The sequence below is a fragment of the Strix uralensis genome, chromosome 1, assembly GCF_047716275.1.
Source record: "Strix uralensis isolate ZFMK-TIS-50842 chromosome 1, bStrUra1, whole genome shotgun sequence".
Classification (NCBI taxonomy): Eukaryota; Metazoa; Chordata; class Aves; order Strigiformes; family Strigidae; genus Strix; species Strix uralensis.
The window spans coordinates 153,935,909-153,963,309 of NC_133972.1; positions in this window are offsets into that span (position 1 = coordinate 153,935,909).

The following is a 27,401-nucleotide window of genomic DNA, read 5'->3' on the forward strand; positions in this document are numbered from 1 at the left end:
GATTTACCTCTTACAACCCCTGTGAAAGAAAGACTCTCTAGTGCCAAAGCTTTGAGGTGCTTGCAGGGTCATGCAGGCATATGAACAGGACAGGCATGTGGGGGAGTGACTGCCTTACAATCACTTGCTGGGGAGCTGGAAAGATGGGTAGGATACCTGAGAGCGCACATGGGACCAAGGCAGTTCAGCTTCCTCGGTTGCTCACAGGCTAAGCATGAGTGGAAAGTCCCATCCTGGGTGCTCCAGTGGGCCAATCCTCCCTGAAGGACTAATGCTCCACATGCCATGGAGAAAGTAATGCCTGCTTTGGGCTCACTCTCCTTTACCATGGGATGCACTGCACCAACCCAACCAACAACAACAGTAATGGTAATGAGAAGACTAGCTGTAGTAATATAGGCCTTCACTTGCTGCAGTCAGTCTCAGATGGAGGAGGGAGAAGACATCTGCTAATGCAAGTCCTAGGGCAAGCAGAGTTTGGATGCACTTCTCTAGCAGCTTCACAATACCTGTCTGATCATCTCCTCTCATGCTTCCTAACAGATATCTGTAAAAAGGAAACCAGATTACACCAAAGAGGTGTACCTACAGTAAGCCATTTTAAGAGACAACACAGATGCTTTAAAGGACAACTATTTGCCACTAGTTTATGCTGACACCAAGTACTGGCATATTTGAAGTGCAAGGACAATGCATACTGCTTTAGCTCCTACTTCTCTGACTATGCTAAAGCAGAAGTTAGGCATACAGACACCACTTGCTGTAACATACTAAGTACTAATTTCTGAAGTGTATTTGACAGCATAAAAAAGGGTTTTCTTCATTTACTGTGCACACATGTATTTCAAGTCACAGATCTTTTGTTTTGTGTTAGGACCATAAAAACGAGGGGTATTGAAAAGCATGTATTTCAGCCACCCTGGTAGGCTGGAGCTAGTGGCAGAGAAGTAAGATGTATCTTCTCACTTACAGGAGACACCTTGATAAATAAAAAATAAAAACAGGCAAACCAGAGATGGCACATCTCAGGAAAAAACATTTTCATTCATAAATGGAAATTTACCTACCCTAGATGAACCAAAATAATCAATATCATAGGTGCCTTGTTCCAGAGGCCTGCTGGGACTGTACATGAAATAAGCCTATTATCAAGCTATGCTGAAAGTGAGTGAGTGTTAAATAATGCTCTAGTTCCTCTTGGCTTGTTTCAGTGACAAATTCCATTTTAAACAGTTAAATGATTACAAGCTTTGAAATTAAATTTCAGGATGAATAATTAAGCAGCAGTCTCCAGTGTCTGTGAGAAATCACATTTCCTCCTCTAGAAACACTTGGAGTAATAGATACAGGAGTAGATTGGTAACACACTTCTGATTAAATTTAGTCTGTGTAGAACGTCCCGTATATTACAGTCAACAGTACACTGAAGTCAGTTACATATTTTATATAATTTAGTTTAATTTTAACAAATGATAAGAATAAAAGTTCTCCAAAATACATGTACATTTGAAAATTAGGTAAATTTGGTTACTCCTATGGGAAGTAGCCAAAAGTATAATCATTTAAATCTGAAATGTATGTTTAGCTGAGATACATAAATAGGCTGAGGATTTTTCTTTGACTGCCAAGTTAAAAAACTTGTTATAAAGAAATGTTTACATGTGTAATTTATAGACAAGAGGAGAACCTTTATTTTTCTCCTGGCAAAACTCAAATAATTTACTCATGGAAGTTTAAATAAAAGCAGAAGAAAGGTATAAATCAAGAGTTACATTTCCACCTGTTCCCCTTTATGTCACCCCTTTCACCTGTGATATGAGAGAGTCTGTTTCAAATTCCTCTTTGGTAGATTCAGAGCAGGCACTAGAATATGGTATTTCTTGGCCCATGACTCCTTGCTTTATAGAGGGGTCTTCTCCATTTCTGCCAACAAAGTTCCCTGTAATGGTAAATATTCCCAGGGACTGAAAGGCTTTTGATCTTGGAGGCTCTTATTGTCCATGTCCCAAAAAATAATTTTCTGGAAACTGTTTTACCTTGTTCTAAAATGGAGAGGATTTATCTATAATAGAAGAGTTACGGAGCACTGCAGGCAATTTTGCAAGTCATCTAAACAGATATTTGTGTGATATCAGTGGAATTTTGGCATGGTCTGGAAAAAGAATTTCAGTCAAAGAGTCTAAATTTTAACTTCTCAAAGGAGACTAGTCAGGCAAAAAAATAAGTGAAGTTGAAAAATGATTATTTTAAAACAGCTAGTAATTGATGAGAAATGCCAAGAATTTACTTTTCTCATGCATAAATACTTTATTTAGCTTTGGAAAGCAGGCTTATCAAAACACAGTATTTGCAAAACATAGATTCTCACATGATGCAGCCATGCAAGCTACCAAGAAACTTTTCTTCTTTTCTCCAGTGATAAGAACTTTGGTTTATATACATTAAATTTACTTGTTTTATCCTTCCTTTAAATCACACAGATAACATTTCCAAAAATCACAGTGAGCCACCACAATCCTACAAACATATAACCACCAAACATTGTATTAAGTCTTTTAAGAACCTGGTTACTAAAGCTACAGTCCTATTACTGCATATAGTAAACTTTCAAAAGGGAGCAACAGAGACAGCCTTCCAATGAATGTTGTTAAGCTGAATAAATTTAATTGAGAGGAGCCATAGAGATTTCCCTTAAAGCCTAATGAGTTGCATGTTATGATAGTAACAATGCATATATAAATTAGTAGACAAGCCTATAATGCCTAGTGCCTTATAATAGTAAATCTAAGACCTCATAAAAGGTCTGAGAAACTTAATCATTCCAACCACGTTTCTTTAAGGTAACTTCTGTAGAAGTGACTCCCTTTGCTACAGTAATTTCAGAGCCTATGCAGGGTCAGACTGAAAGCCTCTCTTCCACCCTTAAAAATCTATAAACACCATGACACACCCCAAAGTGCTAGGCACCGGATGCTTAGGAAGATGTCTGTGGCTGAAATAACTCTGCATTGTTTTTTAGAGCATGACACTGTATGTTTGGTTATACTAGGTCAACTCAACTTGTGATGTCATTAAAATGTATTTAGTACCTGTAACTCCTTCTCTGCATCATTGTGGAATTAATATTAGTCAAGAAAAACAAGTGACAGCTTGTCACTGGCTTTGTATGAGAACTGTATATTATGAATGAAACACAATAGAAGAAATAACCACAAGGGCATGAGTAGAGCATGTTTCTCATAATTCCATACATTTATTGTCCTATGTGTTTCCATGAAATGCAGTTGTCGTGCTGAATTCATGTTGTAAAACCAAAAACAGCTTCTTTCTAACAAAACCCCAAAATCGCTGTTGGTCTTCCATACTGTTCTTCTCTGGAAACCATATCACTCAAACTTTTCCAACAGACAGGGTACTGACCTTTTTTTCTACCTTTATTTCTTTTTTTAAGAAGTTCACATAGTCATATGTTTCAGAATAATGTCAACCCAGCTGGAAACTAAAAGAGAGTGTTCTTGACCCAGAGATTACTGAGTTCAGTGACTTTTATTGGTTTTGGATTACACCCATATTCAAGGAGCAGAAGGATCTCATTATGTGGTCCGGATTTTCAGAAGCTCACCTCTCATTAAAAATTAAAATGGTAACCACACTTTCAAAAGAGTTTAGCACCTTATCTGCTGATCTGTTTAATTAGCTTGACCAGAAGTGTCACAATGGGAGCTTCTGGACACAAAACAGATTTGAAAACTGGCCTTTAAATTCTGATCATATGTCTGTATATTTCCCTGCCCATTTATTGTAATGACTAACTTGTACCATCTCTGTGCTTCTCCAAAGCAATACATTTGTTCTCATACTTGTTGAAAATCAGCAAATATTGCTGCTCCCTGCAGTTATTGTAAAGAAAACAGGAGAGTTCTTTGTATTCTGGTATAATATTTTAGTATCTGATTCATAATACAATAGCATTTTTCCAATTTCAGTGGTCCAGTATTGGACCATTCTTTATTTCCATTTACATTTCCATTTACAGTTTTTCATTGATTTACAAATGACACTTTAAACTCTTCCATTCATTATGCAGATAACACCATTATATATATTTTATTTTGTTGTTTCACTTGTACAAAGTACTAACCTACATGTATGTATAGAATGTGTATGAGTACGAGAATTACTTATTGTATTTAATTGGATATTATGACTTGACCTCACTTTCTGGCATGAGAACACAAAACAGTTTCAGAAATAAGCTGAATCATTTAGTTCAGGTAGGATAGTGATGCAGATAGAAAACATTTTCAAAAGAAAGGAAAGTTTGGTTTCATACTGACAGTCTACTGGAGCTGGAAGACAAGATTTTTGTGTAAGGTGTTAGATAGGATTTAAACACTGAAAACATGTTGACTGATGTTAAAATTAGTTAACATTTTGAAAGCATAAAGTAGAATGCCATTTATCAAGAAAAGGGGCTCATATCCTACTGCAAAATGCCAGTAATTCCCAATGAATCCAGACTCAGCCTCTCAAGCAGAACAGTGACAGGGGTGATACAGAATCACTATATCCAGGAAAACTTAAATGTAAAAGTGAACTCTAATACCTGTATGCAAACCTGTTAGTGAGCAGATAATCGGGGCAGAAATGCTTGAGACTACAAACAATCTAATGTACATCTTAGGCCAAAATGGCTCACAGGACTAGAGAGGTTAAAGCACTCTAGTTTCTACAGGCAAAAATGCATGAGAGTGACATGACAAATATCACATTTAGTCATCTTTTGCTTATTAAACTGATGAGTCACACTTCTTCAACTCAGGCTTCAAAATGAGCCCAGAATAAAATCAAAATGCACAAAAAACAATCCACATATGAACTCCTTCATGGCTCTGACTTGACACCCTGGAAGGCTATGTTGTATCGATTAATGTACCAGTTTGTAAAAAAAATGCAAAAGGCTGGTTTGCTATTAAGAGCTTGCAGACATAGACAGATGTTCATGCATCAAAAGTAATTTTACTGATGTTTTACATTTGCTGCCAAAGTTAAATTCCATTATAGTTAAATTTTTATGCATTGAATTTTTTCCATGCATTATTATTTTCCTGTAGCATTTTTGCTTTAGTTTGCATCAGCAGAAAAAATAGTGTTTGCATATTTAATAAATCTAAACAACAGACTGAGTTTCAGGCTTCCATTCAACATAAGTATGTGCTTAATCTCAGAGAATAACTATCCAGCTTGCTTTTGTCACGTAGTTTACGTCTAGAGCCTTAGAAGATGGAGGTGCTCATTGCTACCATGTGCTTCTGAAAGTAGAAACAACCCCGGAATTATCTTATTTATTGATCAGCATTAATCTAGAACCACTGTTGTTTCAAGTTACAGGACTATAATTTAAAGAGGGCAGGACTCCCTGGGCGCATGGTGCAGCATCCCACACATGTGCCATGCCCAGGATTCTGCGCATAGTGAAGGCCATCCTTCCTGGAAATTCTCACCAGCAGAAGCATCCACATGAGCAGAGGAGAAGGGCATCATCTCTTCACAAGAAGTAGTTCACCGATTTCTACAGAAGGTCATTCATTTGCATAAGTGTAATGCCCAGAATTCCTCTTGTGAGGAATTGATGAGTATCTGTACCTATACACAGTATTCATTGCAGACTGGCAATTATTTTCAAGTTAGTAAGTTTGACTGGCTAAGAGTACAGCTAAGGCACATAGACTGGATAATGAAGGTCTGAAAACTTGGTTGATCCCCTCCACGAAAATCAGTAGCTGTTTTCAAGTTGTATCTTTAGTGCTTACTTGCACAACATCTGGTTCCTGGACTCTACAGTCAACAAGGAACGGCAACCTAGAAATGTATAAACCATTGAGGTACTGCCACAAAACCAAGAATTATCTCAAACACACGAAAAAGCCAATCCTAATCTAGCCATGATTAGTTTTGCTAGACCTTTGGCTCAGATATGTGGCTGCTCTGAGGACAAAACTCCTTAGTTTTACAAGCTGTGAGTATTCTCCAAACAATGACATTCTCCCAGGGAAACAGATAAACCTTTCAACACAGAATTTATGTACAATCTCAAAAAGCAGAAAAGTCTTCCTTGTCAGCCCAAGTTGTGACATACCAATAAATGCAGGGATACATAAAGCAGTGATCCAGAAATTAAAATTTATACTCAAAATGAACATCCCCTAAACTAAATGGTCCCAGTGTGTCCTCCTCAAGTCTTCAGACAACTTTCTAGACTCTCAAACTTCTCATACAAAGCAAGATTTCCTAAAACCAATAAGTTAAATGGAAGCAAACTGTCAAAGCAGCAAACTCATGATTTGCAAACACATCTCCTCATACACCACAGTAAAAGCAACCCACACAAAATCATTGACATTATAGATCTTACACATGCATCCCACAATTGGATTTTTTTCTTCTTGTATCAAATACCCTTATGGAAACTCTCCAAATAAAATCAAACAATCCTGAAACAACAAAATGAGCTCTCACAAGCACAGTCACAGCAAGCAAACTCCCCCACCCTCAAAAAAGTAACCAAGCCACCTCCAGTCTCTCGGTGCTGATCCTCAGAAACCCAGAGAATACAGAAGTCTGTCTTCTAAACACAATCTTTCCAGCTGAATTTCATTAGACTGTGAAAAAAACATTCTTCGCCATTAGTTTTCCCCAAACCTTTGTATGACTAATCTTGTACTGTTCCAAACATGTTGTTCCTATCTTTGCTCCAGAGGCTCTTTTAACCTGTCATCTCCCCTTTTTCTAATTTTACAGTGTATTTGCAACTAGTTCTCAAACTTTAATGAGCTTGATGTTTGCTTTGTCCATGTCAGATCTGCTTGTGTGGCTGAAAAGTTTTGTTTGCTCTTTTTCCATTAAAATATATTACCTTTACCTTGTCTCCCTAATAGCTTCACATATCTAATAAGTAATAATTGTCTCGCTCTTTTTGCAACATAACCTCCTATGCTTTGGCATAATTTCCCTCTCTAGAGGGATGCTTCAGAAGCAGGACTTTAAAGTTTGCTTGCTGCAGACTCCTAAAGAGGTCATTCACAATATCTTTCTGTACCTTAATAGCATTTTCAGTTAATCCACTAGTGACTGACATGATTAACTTTTTTTAGCACAGACCAACATTTTACCAAGTAAAGAAGCCCTTTTTCTCCTGACTTGTTAGAGGGAATCTACAGAACTAGTCTTTAAATGGTGCCCTAATCCCATAAATCTGAAGACAAGCTCGAATGCCTAGCAACATTAACTGTCACAAACAGATTAAATCTTGCCCAGTTCAGGCAATCTGGAGTTTGATAAACTTGCAGAAACTCATGTGTGACATTAAATGTACTACCAATGCTCATAAAGAACAACTCACAAAGCCCTACACGTCCCATCCTCTGGGGAAGACAGATTTATCTTCTAACTGGACACAAGATGGCAGAGCTTTCCAACGGAACCAGCACAGCTCTTTGAAAGTTTTGGTTGTGCCTCCTTTCCAGTTTTAAAGATTTGTCATCCACCCCTGCAATGACTCATGGGAATGTGAGTGTCTTCTAGTAACTTACTGTAAAATCAGATTTTTGCTGCCACATCTGAGCATCTAAGCTAAAGCAAACTTTATTATAAGACAATTTCTCACCCACTCACCCATTGAACCTGATATCAGAGTTGCTTCCATCAACCCAACCAGCTGACAATTTAGATGGATAAAACACAGCAGGAAAAGAGATTTTTCTTGTGTCTAATATTATCTTTTTTCCCCCAAATATAGTTCAATCCACCTCTTAGATTTCTTAAGAAAAGTCCCTGTTTCATTTCATTGAATTATACAATATAACTTCTTCACATATTCTTTGAAGCAGCAAGAGGTGGGATCCAGATGATCAAGAATTTATTCCTAATGACCTGCTAAAAGGAGTCACATCTTTTCTCAATGCTCAGTTTGTTGTTCTTAGAAACACCATCATGTAAAACAACTACAGATGTAGACCATTGTGAGAATGAAATGTTATTATATCAGCCAAAGTATGTGTGACACAAGAGGTTGAATGATTCACTCTACAAAAATCACATGGTGACAATAATATTACTTTAAAATGAACAGTTGGCTCCATTCTCTTAAACATTTAATACTCATTATTTCAGATGTATCATATTTTAACTTGATACATTTTAGTATTAATTCTTTTGATTCTAGAAGACATTTTCCAAAAAGCCTAAAATGTCCCTGATTATTTTGCAAACTTAGCTTTAGACATCATCAGGGGTAAAGAGTTACAGATCACACGTCATTGCAGATCCTTTTCAGGTAGAGGATGCAAAACTGATTGCCTGAAGGAAAAGTATATTACACAGACAAATTTCCAAGATCATGTTAATTAAATTAAACATTGAGACAATTTGTTACTCAGAGTTGAATGAGATCAAAATAAAAGTTTTAATTAAAATTTACCAGATATTTCAAGCCAAAAAAAGTGATGCTGTAAGAAAAATCTATTAACAGGTACAAGAATGATACAGAGGACAATATTATTTCTTGATTCTTAAACTGCAATTCTCTACATGAAAATGGTAATATGTACAGCCTATTTTTACAAGGGAGAACAAACATTGTAAGGAACTAATTACAGAGAAGACAAAAAAACATTGTATACCTTATATATATTTTTTAATACTAATCAATGGAAATACTTCACTCCTCAAGTTAAAACATGACCCACTAATCAATATTTATCTGGTGTTAGACAAGACAAAGAATGTCACTCACTATGACAAAACAATTTAGACAAAATGGTGAATATTTTTATTCCCTTTATCAACCTGCATCTTGGTTCTTACTTTTAAGTTAGCTTCTTGCTATAAATAACACAGTTTAAAAAAGAATCTTACTTTGCTTTGACCTGATCTGTAAGAGCAGGGTATCAATAGATAATGACAACAGGAACGTGAGGAACCATTGTGTAATTCAGACAATTTGGTTTTGTGACCTTGGTACTGAGATTGGGAAATTGGGATGCTAATTCAATTCCTCCTAGAATCCTGCCAACAAGGTGTGTGGATTAGCTACTCTAATCTCTTCCTTGTTTGCTACAAGGAGGATTTTATCACAGTAAGAAATAATTGCTGTTTCTGACTGTGAATGGCAGTATCTTAGTGATCACCTCCTCCTGGTCAGTGACAGGAGCCAAACTTGGAGATTAAACAAACAAAAAATTGTTATAACTATGTTTCCTTCTAAAAAAATTCAATGACTAATTTCAATTCAGTAGTGCAAATGGCTGGTTTACATGCATTTCAACATTCCCTAACCTTCTGCTAGCCTCAGGTTGTCTTTCATTTTTCTTTTTCACTTTTTTTTGTGAAAAAAACATTTTAATCCAAAAATTTCAGCTACAATATTAAGCATAATCTGAGTTAACTCTACAGCAAATGCTCCTCTGCAAAGCTTCAAACCCATAGTTGTCTTATCTAGGAAAAGGATTTTCTGGTACAAGGAAGTAGTTTTGTGGTTCTCCAGGAGCAATTATATCCAGCCTAATATTAATAAAATTAAGTCCATTACAGGATTCAATTAAATAAGTGTTTTTCCAGTTTTCCTTGGCATCACTGCATTTGACAGCAGACTTTCCATCACAATTTTGCAGCCATACAGGTCTGTCCAGAAACATACTCAGAATAAATACAGATGAAACAGTCTGGGCAGAGATTTTTTAATACTTTATACAGACCAAGATATAGTTGTTTTATAAGTTAATTCCCATCATATATCCAGTACATTCTATGGGAAATGAATTTTTTTACATGATTTACATGATTTAAACTATTTTATCTACAGTAAAAGAAAAAACAGTGAATCTGGGAAGCTCCATATCAACAAATACAAAAAGCTAACATATGGAATTGACATATTAAAAGATGTCTATCTTATAGGTCAGAGTTTATACTAATCAGATTTCTTCACTTGGAAGTATAAGAAAATTGTAATTGCATAAATTTTAGAATCCTGGGTCTATAGAGGAAAAGGTCTGGTGAACAGAGAACCACATTATTTTATTAGTAGGTTTAAGACACATAAGAACCTAAAGTGAGTTTCCCATCTCATAAAGCTCGTTTCCTGAACTCCACAGTGCAGTCCCTGTGACAGCAAACTTTAGAATTGGAATCTGTGACCCTCCAGAAAGACAGCAGTGTTGAGGGTACAACTGGTGAACATGATAGAAAATAGGTCTAAATCACAGACTACTTATACAGAGGTTCAAAAACTAAGATTTAAGCTTCAAAATAGCTTCAGAATAACTGGATAAATACTTCTTCACTGTCCAAGCAAAATAAATCTGAAAGCAGCACAAATGATGATACCCAGACATGATATTTCTCTGAGAAATCTCTATACTCCTTAAATTGTATATGGAATATACAATTTATATGCCACTTGGAATGCTAATATTTCTCAACAAATCTAAAGCCTTGCCTCTATGGTACTGAGATATTTAATTTCAAGCAGCATTTGCTTTGTCTTTTTGATCCACATACTTTCACCTTCAGTTATGTCAAGTTTTGAAATTGCATTAGATTACCTAGCAGTTCCCAGAGAGGGTTTTCTGTCAGAACCCCAGGAAAAATGAAAGTGTGGCACATCTCTTAAAGTATCTTCACAAATGAAGGAGACAAAATAAATAAATATGAAACCCATCCTGTAAAAAATAATTAATAAATTCACTGTTATATTACATAGAAGATTGCCTAGAGAAACTCCATTGTAAGAGTTCAACATAAAGCACAGAGAATGAGCTTTTTATTAGAACGTTTCTACAATACTTCTTGAATGAGAACGAGTGGACCATGGAAACGCTTTTTTTTTTTCTCTTCAATCACAATGTTAAAGAAGATATGGCTTTTGTCCCTCAGTGTCTGAACCTTGAGGTAGTAATAAATACTTTGGATTGCTTCAGAAAAAAATCAGGTCTGCAGAAATTAAACTAAGAGGTTATGATATACTTAATAAAGACCTCTTTATTAAGTATAACATAACTACTTAGTTTAATTTCTGCCTCTCGATAACTTTGTATTTTGTATTCTTCGTTGGTCTTTATTCTTCTAGACCACGAAGTCTCTGCCCTAGTATTAATGGAAACGTGATTGCTTGGGAGCTGGGTTGCATGCATTGGGTGGGGTGTTCTCACAGTCTCCCAGCCTGCAGGGTTCATCATTTCTGTAATTTCTGTAAGTCATCAAGACTGTATTATTTGTCCTCCAAATCAGTATGCAGTGAAAAATCACCCTCTTCAGATTGTATTCTTTCTAAATACAGAACTAACTTTTCTACAATCATAACTTACTCAAGAGCTTGATCTCCAACTCCTATGATCATACCATTTGCTTCCCCTCTAGAACACACATTTTTTAGGAGGAAACTTGCCTGGGTAGTGCACAATCAATTTATTCATTACCAGAGGCAAAGCTGCTTGTTATTTGGGGAAGTAGACACAATAGAAGTGGAAGAGTTTGGCCTACTCCTTCAGATCAAAAGATAATACTGTTTAATAGTTTATTTTGACATCTATGACGACCACAACCACATTAAGAAAACTGCATACATTAAACTGCTATTAGCAGTGGCTTAAATCTAAGCCAAAACCAATCATGACAGTAGCTCTATTGTTAGATTCCTTTGTTGATAGGACAGTCTGCACTGAACTGGCTATCACAGTTTCAGGAACGAGTGTAAACACTTTTTCTCCAATCTGGCCCTAAAAATGCCATTCACTTGCATAATTACTGGCCTCTAAATGAAGCTGGTTTATTCTAATACAGAAGTGAAATATAAAACATGGGCCACCAGAAGCATCTATGTGAAACTAAATGTGAGTGGTGATTGGAGAGTGATTGCACAGATGCTGAATTGGGCTCCTTGTTTCTTGGAAATGTAAATATAATGTAGAATGTTGATTACATTACAATTACAAAAAGAGGACAAGTGATAATCCTAGCATTTGGCTTTTAGTGTTAGTTTGACAGATTCCCTTTTCCCACTGGAAATTGTAAAACACTTCAGTGTGTGTAGGAACATATTCTGTGGGTGACAAATGACTCAGTGTAAGGATTTCTATCACAGCTACCTGTACATTTACACATGCACACACACATACAAACACAGGTATATACACATGAAAGTTCTACATTTATTAGCAGTAGAGATGACAATAACAATCCTTTTGAATTTATCAATAAAGCTAACAAAGTATCTTATGATGTGACTGGGCAGGCTATGTTCAATGAATTCTTTCCTCTCTAACAAGAGCTTTTTTTTTTTTTTCAAATTTTCCCAGGGTCTGATAGTATTGAAACCCATTCAAGGGCACTTGAGAAAACAGGTAGGAAATCAGTTTGGTGGAATAGATGCATCTAAATGACATCTGGATGACTGCTTTTCATCACCTCATCTCTACCACTGTGAAAAAATTCACATAGCTGAATTACTACTGAAAAATAATCTGTAAAGACCAGTGTCTATATATACCTCTAAGAAACACAATACAGATAGGGCTAAAACATATGTTGTTGCCTATCTCCAAAGCATAAGCATAATACTCAAATTTGATTTGGGTGTCTTTTACTACATGCAGAGTTTCTGAAAGCAAGTTCATACACTATTTATGAGTATATAGCAGTTATTTACACAGTAGAAAGGCAAAACTAAAATGATATAAGGCTAAGCATCAATTTCTTCAACACCCTGGAAAAGGGACTTGAGGAAGGCTTGCTGGTGGCTGATGGCTGACAAGTCAGCAGGGAAGTGTTAGTTTCCCTAACTCGTTGGAATGGGCTGATCTCCAAAACCTGAGCTAACCCGCCAACTATGCTTTTTTTCGCTCATGATTTTATACATTTTCCTCACTCTGATTTTTCCTGCATTTCTGGCTTACTAATACTACCTCAATAATCACTTCTGTCTTTGTTTTTTGTTTCTTTCTCTCACATGGCTTTAGCTTATGAATTCACTTGCAGCTCAACAGCATTTTCTTCTGCAGGAACACTGAGTCAAAGTCACCGAGCTGGGCTTCACCAAGCTGGGCCTTGTTCATGGGCAGCTGAAACCCTGGGTTGGTAGCTGCAAAAGGGAGCAGCTATGCTTTGGTTAGTACCCATGTTTGTTCTGGTGCTGACATGAGATAACAGCTTCAAGGAATTCACACAGTTGAAAATTATTACCACAAATACTGCATATTCACCTACACACTTCTGTCATAGAGAGAAGATTTTTGGAGGATACTGGGTGGATACTTTTGTATATCTACCATGTTTCAGCTTTAGAGAAGACTGGAAAACTACCAACTGTGATAAGCTATAATATGATCAATGTCTATCTGCAGAAATGAAAATGTGATATGACTTCTGTGAAAACTGTTAGTCTGTTAGAAACAGGTGTCTAAAAATCTAATCTACTGTAATAGTGAACAAGTTAGACAGAAGGTTAACATGTAGTACAAAGTTTACATCTGTATTAGATGTATTGATTTAATGTATAAACAATGGGTTACATGATGCACTTGTTTTTCATTCCTGCACTGCAGAAAAGGTTAACTTGTAGTTACCAGGAAGACAGAAAGGAAAGTATGCTGGTTCAATGAATCACTTCAGGGATAAAAATATATTCTTAGAAAAGTACATATGGTTTTCAGATGACAGAAATGTCCAGGAAAAAGACTTAATGGTATAAGCGAGACAGCACCAGCTGCACCAGAGCCCTGTAGCTAGAAAGTAACATTTGGATTGGCATAATTTATAAAGAAAAAATGGCATGAACATTTGATGGACTTTCTGGTGATATAAACAAGGATATAGAGCAATACTGAAATACATGTGCATCAATTTGTCCTGGAATATTATATTGTGGGTAGAAAGGGATTCTGAAATGAGGATTATTATAGTTACAGAATATTTGTTTGACATGATGTGCACTGCAGTTTGTGTCAGTTTTTCCATTGCTACTAAACTGAACTAGAGAATGGCTTTCTGAAGGTGAGGCTCTGACTGCCATTGAGGAGCTTGTTTCTTAGGGCTCACTTCTACAGACATAATATACCCAAGCAGAATCAAGGTATGGTTTGGGATTCAAATATTTAATCTTCTTAAAAAGAACATACACTACCAACAGAAATGGTAAACTATCATTACGTGAGAGACTTCTACAGGAGGGAGATGCTCCGCAGAGCTCTATGGCCCTATTGCACAAGGGGACCTGTGCAAACAGCATGTATGTTAGAAAGCCAAATATAAAATCAAACATCCACAAGCAAAGACTGGACATACTCTTGCATGAGCAGATGCAGCATTTGAGAGAAAAAGAAAAAGATATAGGAGTTCTGCAGGATCTATTTCCCCAGTGCCTGAGAGACCTAATGCAACTGTTGGACACATGAAGACGAAACACCCAAGAAGCTAAGGGTACCTACACTGCATTTCTGCAGCATATGGCACTGTTGAAGCCATTGCTGGAAGACTGTTTTCTGTTAAGCTGTCAGTGCTGCAGAAAGGATATAAGAAAAATAAAAGAGGTTTTCAAGACAGATACAAGGATTTTTTGAAGACTGGATAATTTCCCTAACAATTTCATTCCCTTTTACCTATATGCACAGGAGCAACAACATGCAGTTGCTAGAAGTTGAAGTCAAGCAAATCTAGCTTAGAAACAGAAGTGATTATCAATTGGCATAACTTCTCCAGCAACATGATCATTCATCTGACATATGAAATCTTGAAATAGCATTTAGATTCACCCCACCTACTACCTCAATAAGTGAAGTACCTAATTTAGGAATTTTATAGTAAGTACAGAGGAATAATCATCTTCAAGGGATGTTAGAAAGCTTGAATCACTGAAGGCTTGATTTATCATAAATTCCTGATCTGGGAACCTTAGATGCTTAAAATTCAGTGAGATTAATCAGGGTTTCACTCTCCCGAGTTAACTTGCAGAACTAACTGAATACAGTAAAGAATAAATCAAATGAAAACAAGGGGGAAATCAGGAAGCAAATGGGTATGAAGGGAAATCAGACAGAAAGGGGAAAGAAAAACTTTTTTTTGAAAAAAACCAAACAGTACCACCTCGTCAAAAAACTTGTCTCAGGGAAAATTATAGTAGTGATTGGTCTTGAGAGTCAGTGGACCCAGGAATAGAAAGCTATTGAATGGATATGATAATGGATATTTAGGTAGATAAGTAACCTAAAATGCATCATATCATAAAAAGCAGTAGAGATTATTACTGTTCTGCAGATATGTGAAAACCGATTTTTACTATCTTTGCTCTAAAGATAACCTTTAAGATGCCAACTGATCTCAATGGGAGTGAGCAGTAATGGAGTAAATGACTGCTCATTTTAAATAAGGCTGTCAAAATAAGGTCCTGAACAAGTTAAAAGATCATATAAATGATAGAACCCAGGATCTGGGGCAGAAAATACAGCCTGGTAATTGAAGGAGAAAAAAAGATGTGTTAACACACAAACAAAGAAAATGTAGTCTTGCAAAACTGCCTCTGATACTGAACTTTGACACAATAACAAAGTTGATGTTATTTTTACCTCATAAAGGTAGAAGTAAAACAGAAGTAGGATGATCTATTTAGAGCTCATTCACAGATGTTCTGCACATCAGTCTCTTTAGCACAAATTTGAAAGCCTAAAGCTAACAATTCCTCCAGCATTGATATTCTGTCACTGGAGAGGTGGTCTGTCAAAAGCAAAATGAAACATTCAGTTCTCACCAACTACAGGAGGGAGAGTGATTTAAGTAGAGAACCAAATCTAATGGACATGACAATAAATTAAGATATCAGAAATCTAAAAGGAAGATCAAGAAACACACATACTGCACTACATAGCCAGAAGAAAAAAATAAACAGAAGGGAGATCACATGCTTACAGTGCTAGAAGATCGACAAACACTTTCAAGAGAGATAAAGCATGTTGGAAACCCCTGGCTATTTCAATTATGTAAATCCTTGAAAATAAACAGCTTTCAGAAGGTATTTATCTATCTGTGGAGGTGACGATAATGGTGGATAGCAATGATGAGTGACAGACTGTATTTCATCAACATTTCATCTCCAGTCTTAAAGACAGGTTCATCTGACCTGAAAAGTAATTAAGGGTTTCTGCACTACTAAGCATATACATATTTGCATGACTGTGAGGAGGATGCCATGTATGTAAATTCAAATACAAAATTGATAAAACCAGCTGGCATATAAGCAATATTTCTATCAGTGTAGTTACCTTAGTAGAATTTGCTAATTGTGGTGAGTTGACCCTGGCTGGATGCCCACCAAAGCCTCTCTATCACCCCCCCCTCCTCAGGTAGACAGGGGAAAGAAAATATAATGAAAACCTCTCATGGGTCAAGATAAGGACAGGGAGAGATCATTCAGCAATTACTGTCATGGGCAAAACAGACTCAACTTGGGGAAATTAGCTTAATTTGTTATTAATCAGATCAGAGTAGGATAATGAGAAATAAAATCAAGTCTTAAAAACACTTTCCCCCTACCCTCCTCAGGGGGAGGACTCCTCACACTCTTCCCTGCTCCAGCATGGGGTCCCTCCCATGGGAGACAGTCCTCCATGACCTTCTCTAATGTGAGTTCTTCCCATGAGTTGCAGTTCTTCACGAACTGCTCCAGCATAGGTCCCTTCCACGGGGTGCAGTCCTTCAGGAACAGACTGCTCCAGCGTGGGTACCCCACAGAGTCACAAGTCCTGCCAGCAAATCTGCTCCAGCGTTGGCTCCTGTCTCCATGATCACAGGATCCACAGGTCCTGCCAGGCTCTTGCTCCAGTGTGGGCTTCCCACAGGGCCACAGCCTTGTTCAGGCACATCCACCTGCTCTAGCATGGGCTCCTCTGCAGGTGGAGATCTGCTTCACCATTAACCTCCACAGGCTGCAGGGCACAGCTGCCTCACCATGGGCTGCACCACAGGCTGCAGGGGAATCTCTGCTCCAGCACCTGGAGCACCTCCTCCCCCTCCTTCACTGACCTTGGGGTCTGCAGAGTTGTTTCTCTCACATATTCTCACTCCTTGGCTGCAGTTGCACTGGTTTTCTCTTTCTTAAATATGCTATCCCGGAGATTCTACCACTGTCACTGATGGGCTCGGCCTTGGCCAGTGGTGGGTCTGTCTTGGAGCCGGTTGGCATTGGCTCTGTCAGACATGGGGGAAGCTTCTGGCAGCTTCTCACAGAAGGCACCCCTGTATCCCCACCGCTACCAAAACCTGTCCACGCAAACCAATACAGTGAGTAAGGCCTAAATGCTACCTACCATCTCCAAAAAGTTGCACTTGAGTGACATTTTACACATTTAGCTGATACCATACTTCGGAGTGTATTATATCCATGTACACTACTGCAAAATATTCAGTGGTAGCATGAACTGCCTATGTGACTGATTTTTTTCTCCCTATTTGTTCTCACAGCAGTTTTATGGGCTGTTACAGGACCTGATTCTTCATCATATATCAAATAAGAAATAATTAGGCTTGCATAACCATAAAGACAAATTTTGAAATATCATCACAAACATACACAATCTCATGCATGGTTCTTACAATGTGTTCACCTGTGATGCACAGCTGCAGATTCAGTGAACTGTCTCTACAGTCATGGGAGAATGTTTGATCATACACTGCAGCTCCCTTGCTGCTATCTATACTGACCTGCAAACAGCTGGGTCGCAACCCCAAATTTGGGGAAATCTGCATACTCTCAATCTGTGTTTGTCTTGGTTTCTTACACTGCCAATCTGTTGCAGAGTGCCAGTAAATACAATGCACTTCCTTAACACACTGTAGGACTCATAAATGCAAAAATATTGGTATTTTTGAAAACGACTCTAAAAAGTGCTCCTGGTTTTAGGAATTAGCTGATAACATACATAAGACTCTCACTCCTAGAAACAGTTTCTTGTTCTTTCTTCTTTTTCCTGGTGCAGTTTGTCTAAAAAGTTGATGTCTCCTTTCCCTGACTTGTACTTAACATTTATTTGTTCAGATCATTGCAAATCTGCCACTGCTATTGTGTATCAGCCACTTCTTACATTTCAAATTTCTCCATAGATAGAATGTTTTCATGCTCCAGCAAAATTTCAAACAAGATTTTTTTCTCAACTGCAGTTTCAGAAAGATGCTGCATCATGCAGAAGTCTTAGAAAACTGTATTCATAAGAATGAAGTTTTAGTTGTGGACAACAGCAAAGTAAAATTAAACTAAATATTGTAGTGTTAATAAGTGTATTCTGTCTGGGCACATTCTCCTTAGTCCATGAAAAAACATAATAAATATAAATATTTTAGTAAATATTAACTACTTCTGACAAAGTTAAAGCAATAGTAGTACCAAGGTGTCATGTGTGAAGAGTGCTAATTGCTTGTTCAACAAATGCTAGGTTTCCACAGACCCAGTCCTGAATTAACTTCCCAAACAAGTACACTTGCAACCCTGGAAGAGAGTATCTCTAAATCTTAAAACCCTACAAATGATTCAAAGTCAAAGTAGTCCCTGCTGGGTGAGATTTAACTCACACATGGAGTCAGAGGTAGAAATCCCCACCTGCAAGGAAGCAAGGGTTAGTTTCTATAGACCTGTCAGTCTAACCTCAGTACCAGGGAATGTCATGGAGCAGATCATCTTGAGTGCCATTAAAAGTCATATAATGGACAACCAGGGGATCAGGCCTAGTCAGCATGGGTTTATGAAAGACAGGTCCTGCCTGACAAATCTGATCTCCTTCTATGACAGGATGACCCGACTATTGGGAAAGGCTGTGGATATTGTCTACCCAGATTTTCAAAAAACATTTGACACAGTTCCCTATAGAATTCTCATAGAAAAACGGGCTGCCCATGGCCTGGAAGAGCGAAGGGTCTGCTGGATCAAGCACTGGCTGGCTGGATGGTCCCAGAGAGTGGTGGTCAATGGAGCTAAATCCAGCTGGCAGCCGGTCACAAGTGGTGTTCCTCAGGGCTCAGTGTTGGGACCATTTTTGTTCAACATCTTTATCGATGATCTTGATAAGGACATAGAATGTATCATGAGTAAGTTTGCAGATGACACCAAGTTAAGCAGGAGTGTCAATCTGCATGAGGATAGGGAGGCACTAAAGAGAGACTTGGATAGATTGGATCGGTGGGCCAGCGTTAATGGGATGAGCTTCAACAAGGCCAAGTGCCAGGTCCTGCACTTGGGCCACAGCAACCCCATGCATCGCTACAGGCTTGGGGAGGTGTGGCTGGAGAGTTGTCTGGAAGAGAAGGATCTGGGGGTTCTAATTGACAAGCAGCTGAACATGAGCCAGCAGTGTGCCCAGGTGGCCAAGAAAGCCAACAGCATCCTGGCTTGTATTAGAAATAGTGTGACCACCAGAAGTAAGGAGGTGATCGTCCCCCTGTACTCTGCACTGGTGAGACCACACCTTGAGTATTGTGTCCAGTTTTGGGCACCTCAATACGAGAGGGTTATCTAGGTGCTGGAGCGAGTGCAGAGGAGGGCAAAAAAGCTGGTGAAGGGCCTGGAGAACAGATTCTATGAGGAGCGATTGAAGGAGCTGGGACTGTTCAGTTTGAGGAAGAGAAGGCAAAGGGGAGACCTCATCACTCTCTACACCTACCTGAAAGGACATTGTAGAGAGGTTGGTGCTGGTCTCTTCTCACAGATAATTAGTGACAGAACAAGAGGGAATGGCTTTAAACTAAAACAAGGGAGGTTCAGACTGGACATTAGGAAAAAGTTTTTCACAGAAAGAGTGGTCAGACAGTGGAATAGGCTGCCCAGGGAGGTGGTGGATTCACCATCCCTGGATGTCTTTAAGGGTTGTTTAGATGAGATGTTGGGGGATATGGTGTAGGGGAGAACTTTGTAGCGTAGGGCTGATGGTTGGACTCCATGATCCCAAGGGTCTTTTCCAACCTGAATGATTCTGTGATTCTCTTAAACTACCTGTGACTGAGCTTATGAATTCTTCTCTATGTTAGTTATCAGCTGTTAATTTGCTATTTTTTTTGCTCATCTTCTGTGCATGAGGTACAATGGTGGAGGGGGAAAATTAAATTTTTATCCATGGGAGCTGTAGGCTCTCCCCATGCTACCTGCAGGCTCCTCGGGTGAGACTCACCACAGGCCATGCCTTGGCAGCCAGGGATGTCCATTCAAAACTGACAGAAACCCCTCTTCATCTTAATTTAGAAACTAACCAAGGGCCATCTTGTACAGTATTGATTTCCGTGTAGTCAAAATGGGCATTCTGTGTCCTTGAGACTCAGTTCAGAAATCCAGGTGGTGAAAGGAGTGAGGAGCAGAAGCTGTGCTGGCACTGACAGGAGAGAGGGAGCACGTCCATGCCCCTGCCCTCCCTGAGCTCAGTCGCTCATCTTCAGTGAATAACTTGGTCTGCTTTCCCTAGGCAGTTGGGGAGTAAAGCAAAGACATTCAGGTCAAAACAAAACATGGGGGATTTTATTCTTTGTATCTAAGAACAAGGATTCATCACCACCTTAAAAAATTACTCTGCCTATCTCAATAATGGAAGAATTGTTTTGAGAAGAAAAATTCCAGGTAGCTAAGGACAGAGAAATTGTATCGATGTGACTGGATGAGAAACAATGGCCATACAAGGTGATGTTCAGCAGCCTGGTAAAGAAACGCTCCAGTTAGTTTGTGCTTGCAGTTAAATAATTTGAAGTAGGTATAATCTTAAAGATGATTAAATAATAAGCAAGACAGTAAAATCACATTGTAAACCATGACATTATTTTGTAACATGCTGTAGCATATACATGTGGATTATGTAGCATTCACATGAACATGTGAATTCAGATTTGTAATATATGTAACCATACAGACAACACAGATGAGCATACTAATCAACATGTGCACAGAGTGCTTCCCAGTCAGATGTACTCACTAGACTTCAGTAAATTAAAGAGCCTTTGCGGAAAGAATATCTTGTTCAACAGGTTAGAAAGAAAAAAATAAACATTCATATTTGTTTAATTGTTTGAGTGTAGGATGTCAGTTTGCTGGTACAAATTTCCTGTCATAACAATTAACCTTCCAGGTAACTTTGGCTTTTTTTTTTTAGAAGTTTATAATTTGGGGCTGGAAAAAAAGTAATTTCATGCTTCAGGTATAACAACATATTGAGACTTCTTACCCTCTCCTCACACAGGGAAATGAGCTGTTATTATCAGACATGGTGCACCCAAGATGCACTCAAAGTCTGCTGCTAACTTATAAGGAGAACTTCCCTGACATCACTAGGTTTTGACTTTAAAACTCATAAGTTATTCATTCTTGCTGATGATGACTGATAATGTTAGGATGGATGGCAAATGTCTCAAAATAAATGAATTTTATGTAAACTGCAGCATTAGTTTACTCATGTTTACCATGTCTTTGATATGATACCACTGACAATACATATGAAAAGCAAAGCCACAGCCTTTGCCTGCCTACTCATAATGATTTGCTCCTCCAAATTATTTAAGCATATTATCTCCTGGAACAATAAACTCAAAAGTCAGACTATATCTATTTTCTATTTATAGTAGTTATAATAGAATATTTTTATGGAGATGTTACAGAGGCTCTCAATAAACAACTAACAACCAAAATTTAAAAATTTATTATCAACACAATTAACTAGCCCTCTGCAACTATTCAATTATAGGTTCAAATGTCCATGAGAGGAGAACAGAACAACTTCCTACAGTTTAAAGACAACCCAAAATGCAGACCAAAACACCACTTCCTAGGGTTTAAGGCCAACCCAAAACACATAACAAAGCACCACTTTGTAGGGATGAATGACAACCCAAAATGCTCTAGCACTTCTAGGATTTACTGACAACCCAAAACACCCTATCACTCCCAAGGGTTTAACAACAACTCAAAATGCTCTATCACTCACCTAATAAGCAGGGGCTCTCAACCTCAAGGAACTTCTCAGGGCAGCATCTCAACCCAAGTAACCTCAAGGAGTTTCCTTGGGCAGTATCTCAACCCAGGGGGAGAGCTTTCAACCACAACATACTGCTTCTGGAGAGACAAGGTCAAAACAGCTCCCCCAGGGAACTCCATTTATACCCAGGCTGAATCTGATCTGTGGTCAATAGTGGCTCCCATTGGCCAAAGGCCCCAACTGCTGTGAGGCAATCAATAGCTGCTACACTTCAGCAGCCAGGAAGCCCTATATTCAGTGGGCAACTGCACCTGCTGCAGAAGAAAAAGAAAACAGCCATTTCTACAAGGAAATAAAACCACTCTCTTTGAGTACATTTTCCCTTGGCCATGATTTTGTCTGAATCATGTTTCTTCCAAAATTTCAAATATCATTTTCCCTTCAAACTGTCCAAAATAATATGCATAAGAATAAACAGGTGTCAACAATACACAATCCACCTGTTAGCTGACATCTGTGGCATCACATCATTGTATCACTTGCTGTGAAAAAAGGCTATTTAGGCAACATCACATTCCCAGATGCTAAAAGTGAGGAAGAAAGAAAAAACCAAAGCTCTTCATTTGTTTCTGTGTTTATATATATGTGTGTGTGTATATATAGTATGTATATAAATATAGCTTGCTGCATAGATAGGAAAGTGCAAGGGATTCCTCCCCTTCCGAATTAAAAGAACATTTTATGAAACAAGGGTCTGTGGAATAAAGGAATTGTAGTAAGCATGGGGAGTCCGGTACAATGCATTGGATCAAGTGTAGCTGGCAGATTGGTGAAAACACAAACAAACAAACAGTTGGTTATGCTGACATTCTTTCTCTAATGTGACTGTTTTGTCTGCCTGTTTACATTTGGCTGTGTAATGCTCAGATCACAGCAATGACTGATCAGAAATATGTGTCCTCTCTAAGCATGAGTAAAAGTCTTCATTTAATGTTAATTTAGTCATGTATTTAACATACTGGTTTGCACTACATTTCTAAAAAAGGGTTCCAAAGCTACAACTGCAGTCTACTAGCTCACTAGATGAAAAGCAAGTGTCTGCATTTTTCCTGTTTTCTTGACACATTACAAGTGACATGCCAAGGTGATGGGGACATTGATGGTTTTGCCCTCACCATAATTATGTGTGTAAAATACCAATCAAGTTGCTAGTATCTTGGATCTGTCATCATTAACCATAAACCTAGAATTCAAACCACTGTCAGCAATGAGAAAGGTAACAGTCACTGTCATGACTGCAGATCTTGTAACCTCTGTGTGCTCTTGTATTACTACAGAAATCTGTTAGAAAGACTTGATGTTATTGCTTCTTTCTCTCCTTCCTGCTTTTTTTTTAGAACATCAGCAAGGGTTATGCATCAAAAGAGTATCTTCTATGGAACAGTCTTGTCTGAGATCATTCCTACATTAACAAAAGGGATAGCTATACTACCAGTTCCATATACTGTGAATTTATTGTGGTAAGGTGTATTTAGCTGACAGATTTTTGTACAAATTTCCCTGAGTAAAACAAGTAATCCTAGCTTTTGCAGAGGCTGATGCAACTTACTTTGAAGGGGAGAAGGCTATGATGGAAGATCTAATTCATCTCAGTCTCCATACTGCCACAGATCTGGAGATAAACGTAACAGCAGCAGTGAGTATGAGCCTGAAGAGACCAATTATACTAGTCAAGGCACCATGGGCTTAGTACCCACAATGCTTCCTCACCAAAAAAAAAAAGGGGGATCAAAAGTCAAGGAACCAAGGAAGATTCTATTATACTGGATGCATTAAATCTTCAAAGCTTTGATCTATCTGTAAGGAAGCTGTAAGAAAATATATCAATTGTACTACCTGATCCTTTCCTTAGATATTTTTGGGAAGCTGTCTTTGGACTGCCAGCTCCAAGTACTTCTCTTATTTTGACAAGTCTTAACCAATGCTTCTCATGGGGCTTTTCTTCCAGAACCACTTTTAGTCTTTTTTAAACTTAATCTTTAAAATTTCTCTGCTAGTTTTGGAGCTTATAGCTTGATTTTGTTCCCATTTCCTACCTCCATTCAGGCTAGATGATGAAATATTTACTTCCAACTTTAGGATATTCACTGAACCAAGGTTCTTCACCTGAAATACAAACCTGTGGAGTTCAGGCCCTTCAGCCCAGCGGAACACTGGCTCTATCTCCTCACCTTCCTCTCCTAGTACTATGGGCCTGGCTCTGGCAGTTTTCTTGGGATGACAATTCATTTTTGCCTTCATTATTGAGAAGTCTTGATCTGCTTCTGGAGAGGGTTTTGTAAGGTAAAGTCAGAAGGCCTTGTAAAATCTTTGACCTAGCCAATGTGAGCTGTGGGCTTAGGCCTGTATCCAGACATGTTCCAAACTTTACTGACTTTAGCACAAAGCTGTGGGTGAAAAGTGTAGTAAAACTCTGAAGTGTTTTTCAGCCTTCTGTTATGGCTGCAATTAGCAACTGCTCCAGTAAATAGGCAAAGCTAAGCAAGACCATAATATGGGCCAGATTTTCCAAGCCATTGAGATCACTTTGGACTATTTATGCCATATAAAGCAAATTTACATAGCACTATGATACATAAATTTAAAGTTCAGAAAGATGCTGTAGTTTGAGTTCTGTCTGGTTGTGAACAAGATACTGCGTTAAATAATCTAGTGGCCTAATCAAGCCTGGAAGATCTTGTGTTACTTTTTGTTGATTCAAGAAATTTAACATACAGAAAAATAACCCCCTCTTCACTTTTGTAGATCTTGTAAATGCATATTCACTATTCCTTAAATTCATAGCTGGAAGATAATTAATAACTAGGATATCACTAAGCTGATGTTGTACAGTATAGCAGGGTGAAAAGGTTTTAGGGATAAAAAATAAAAGCTCCTTGTTAGTGCTAGAAAATTGTTGTGATCCTTTACCACTATCACAGAAGCCATTAGCCTAGCCATTTTACAAATACTTGTACTTTTTTTCCTCACAGTCATACCAACTAACACATTATATCACTAGCTTTACTGAGCATTCAACACCTTCTAGGGTCCCAGTAATGACTGTGGTAAAAAGTCATGTTTCAGGGTATAAATTAATCACCTGCATTTAGAGACTGAGAGACAATCAATAAAAACCTGTAGTACTGCCTACTTTAACAAATTTCTTTCTAAATGCACTTCAGCTCCTTTTTGCTGGTTATAATGAAAGGTTACACTTAAAACTTGCAGCTTTTTTTACCCCAGACTTTGCCAGGGACCTGAGCGCATTCCCCTCCAAGGGGTGTATCTGGAGGGCAAAGGCGCAGGGCCGGAAGAGCCGAAGGCCGTGGGGGAACTTGTCATAGCTCCTCGGTGCTGACTCTGATCCAGACACACTGCCTGAGCTTTCTGGCTCAGCCTCGGAGCTGTGCCAGCACTGCAGACTGGCTGGGCAATCACTGGGCTGTGCCTGAACCTGATCACTGTCTCCAGGCTTGATCTGACCCTGACATGTCGCTCAGCATCCCAGCAGCTCCTTCCTGCTGAGGTCAGGGCTCCTGCAGCCATAGTACCTCCCCAGGCTCCCTCCCAGCTTACCTGGAGGAGCAGCCAGCCCTTGCAGCCCCCTGATGATGCTGGCCTTCTCTGATCTTAATAGGGTGAAAGTGCTATAGAAAACCTCTGTGTAAGCTTATGGAAATCAGGAAGTACATTATAAAAATGTCAAGACTTCTTAAACAAATGAAGTGTCTGAAAGAGCTGTAAAGGATAGGGGATTAATTTCTAACAGGCTAGTTTGGGTTTAATCTGAATAAACACTTTTGGTTCACAAAACATTGTGAAGTGCAACAATTACACAGCATGTACCAGTGTTATAGAAATTATAAGGTTAATTACTAATGCACATGTGTCAACAATTCTTGAGGTCAGGACAAGTTCAGCCAGTGATGTGTCTCTAACTACCTCAGCTTTGTTCCTTTTTCCTGGTGTATCGGGTCTGGCTGAGCCAGAATTGGTTTTCCCCTATAGCAGCCCTCATGGTGCTGTGTTTTATGTTGGGAGCTGGCAGGGTGTCGATAGCACACTGGTGTTGTGGCTACTGCTGAGTAGTGCTTACACAGCACCAAGGCTCTTTCTGACATTCCCCCCCCCCACAGTGGGACGGGGTGGGCAAGATCTTGGGAGGGGACACAACCAGGACAGCTGACCCGAACTGACCAAAGGGATATTCCATACCATATGACGTCTGCTCAGTATAAAGCTGGGAGAAAGGAGGAAGGGGGTGGGGTCACCCTTGGTCCTCCGAGGCAACCACTACGCGTATTGGAGCCCTGCTTCCTGAGAAGGCCCGACATCGCCTGTTAATGGGAAGTAGAGAATAAATCTGTTTTTTTTTTTTGCTTCCGCGCGCGGACCTTTGCTTCGCTTTGCTTATATTAAAACTGCTGTTGTTTTACCCACAAGGGTTGTTTTGTTTTCCTATCTTATTTTCTTTCCCTTCTTTGCCCTATTGAGAAAAAAAGGGGAAAGGGGGGGGAAGTGATAGAGCAACTTGGTGGGTACCTGGCATTTAGCCAAGGTCAAACCACCACACCTGGGAAGCTACAAGAAAAGGCAGTGAACTGTCATCATTAATATGGGGCCTTTTTTATTTTTGTTTTTGTTTCTTTCTTCCTTTCAGTTGGTAGTATTCAAATGGATAAGAAGCACAAACCTTGCAATACCTCTATGATGATCTGTTGAAGTATTACAGTTCCCATGATACAGGTGAAGCAGCGAAACACAAAAATCTACCTAAGACTCCACAGACCCTTGAGTTTATTGGTGATGTTACAAAATTTAGCCTAGTCTTGGAATCTGTCTCAATCTCACTCTGAAATAGTCCATCTCTCTACAGTGATTAACATTCCTGGTGCTTTGCTTAGAAGGACCCAAATTCCAGGTCACCACAATGGAGCAGTGCGCTGTCAAGTAGTCAGGTAAAACGATTTGCGTAGGGTTCTCTGGCCTGAGGAAATGGGCAAATCCCACTTTTCCCTGGACAGTCGGCATGTGGCAGGGAGCTGTATGGGCCAGCAGCTCCCTGGGGGCTGGGGGCAGCAGTGACAGAGCCTGGCTGACAAGACCCATCCCAACCCCAGGCAGGAGCAGACCGCTAGGGTCACCAGGGCAGTCCCAGCTCCAGGCACTGGGCACCTTCCTGAGGACTGGGGTGGGCTGAGGACAGGCTAGGATGTGGGCCCATGGGTGGGCCTGGATCAGTGGGGCCCATGGCTGTGCAGGGCAGGCTGTGGGGAGCTGGAGATCAGGCCTGATATGGGTTCACTGGGGCAGGGGTTGTGTCTTGGTTTGTTGCAGCCAAACACCAGGCAGCCACTTGCTGACCCTCCCCCA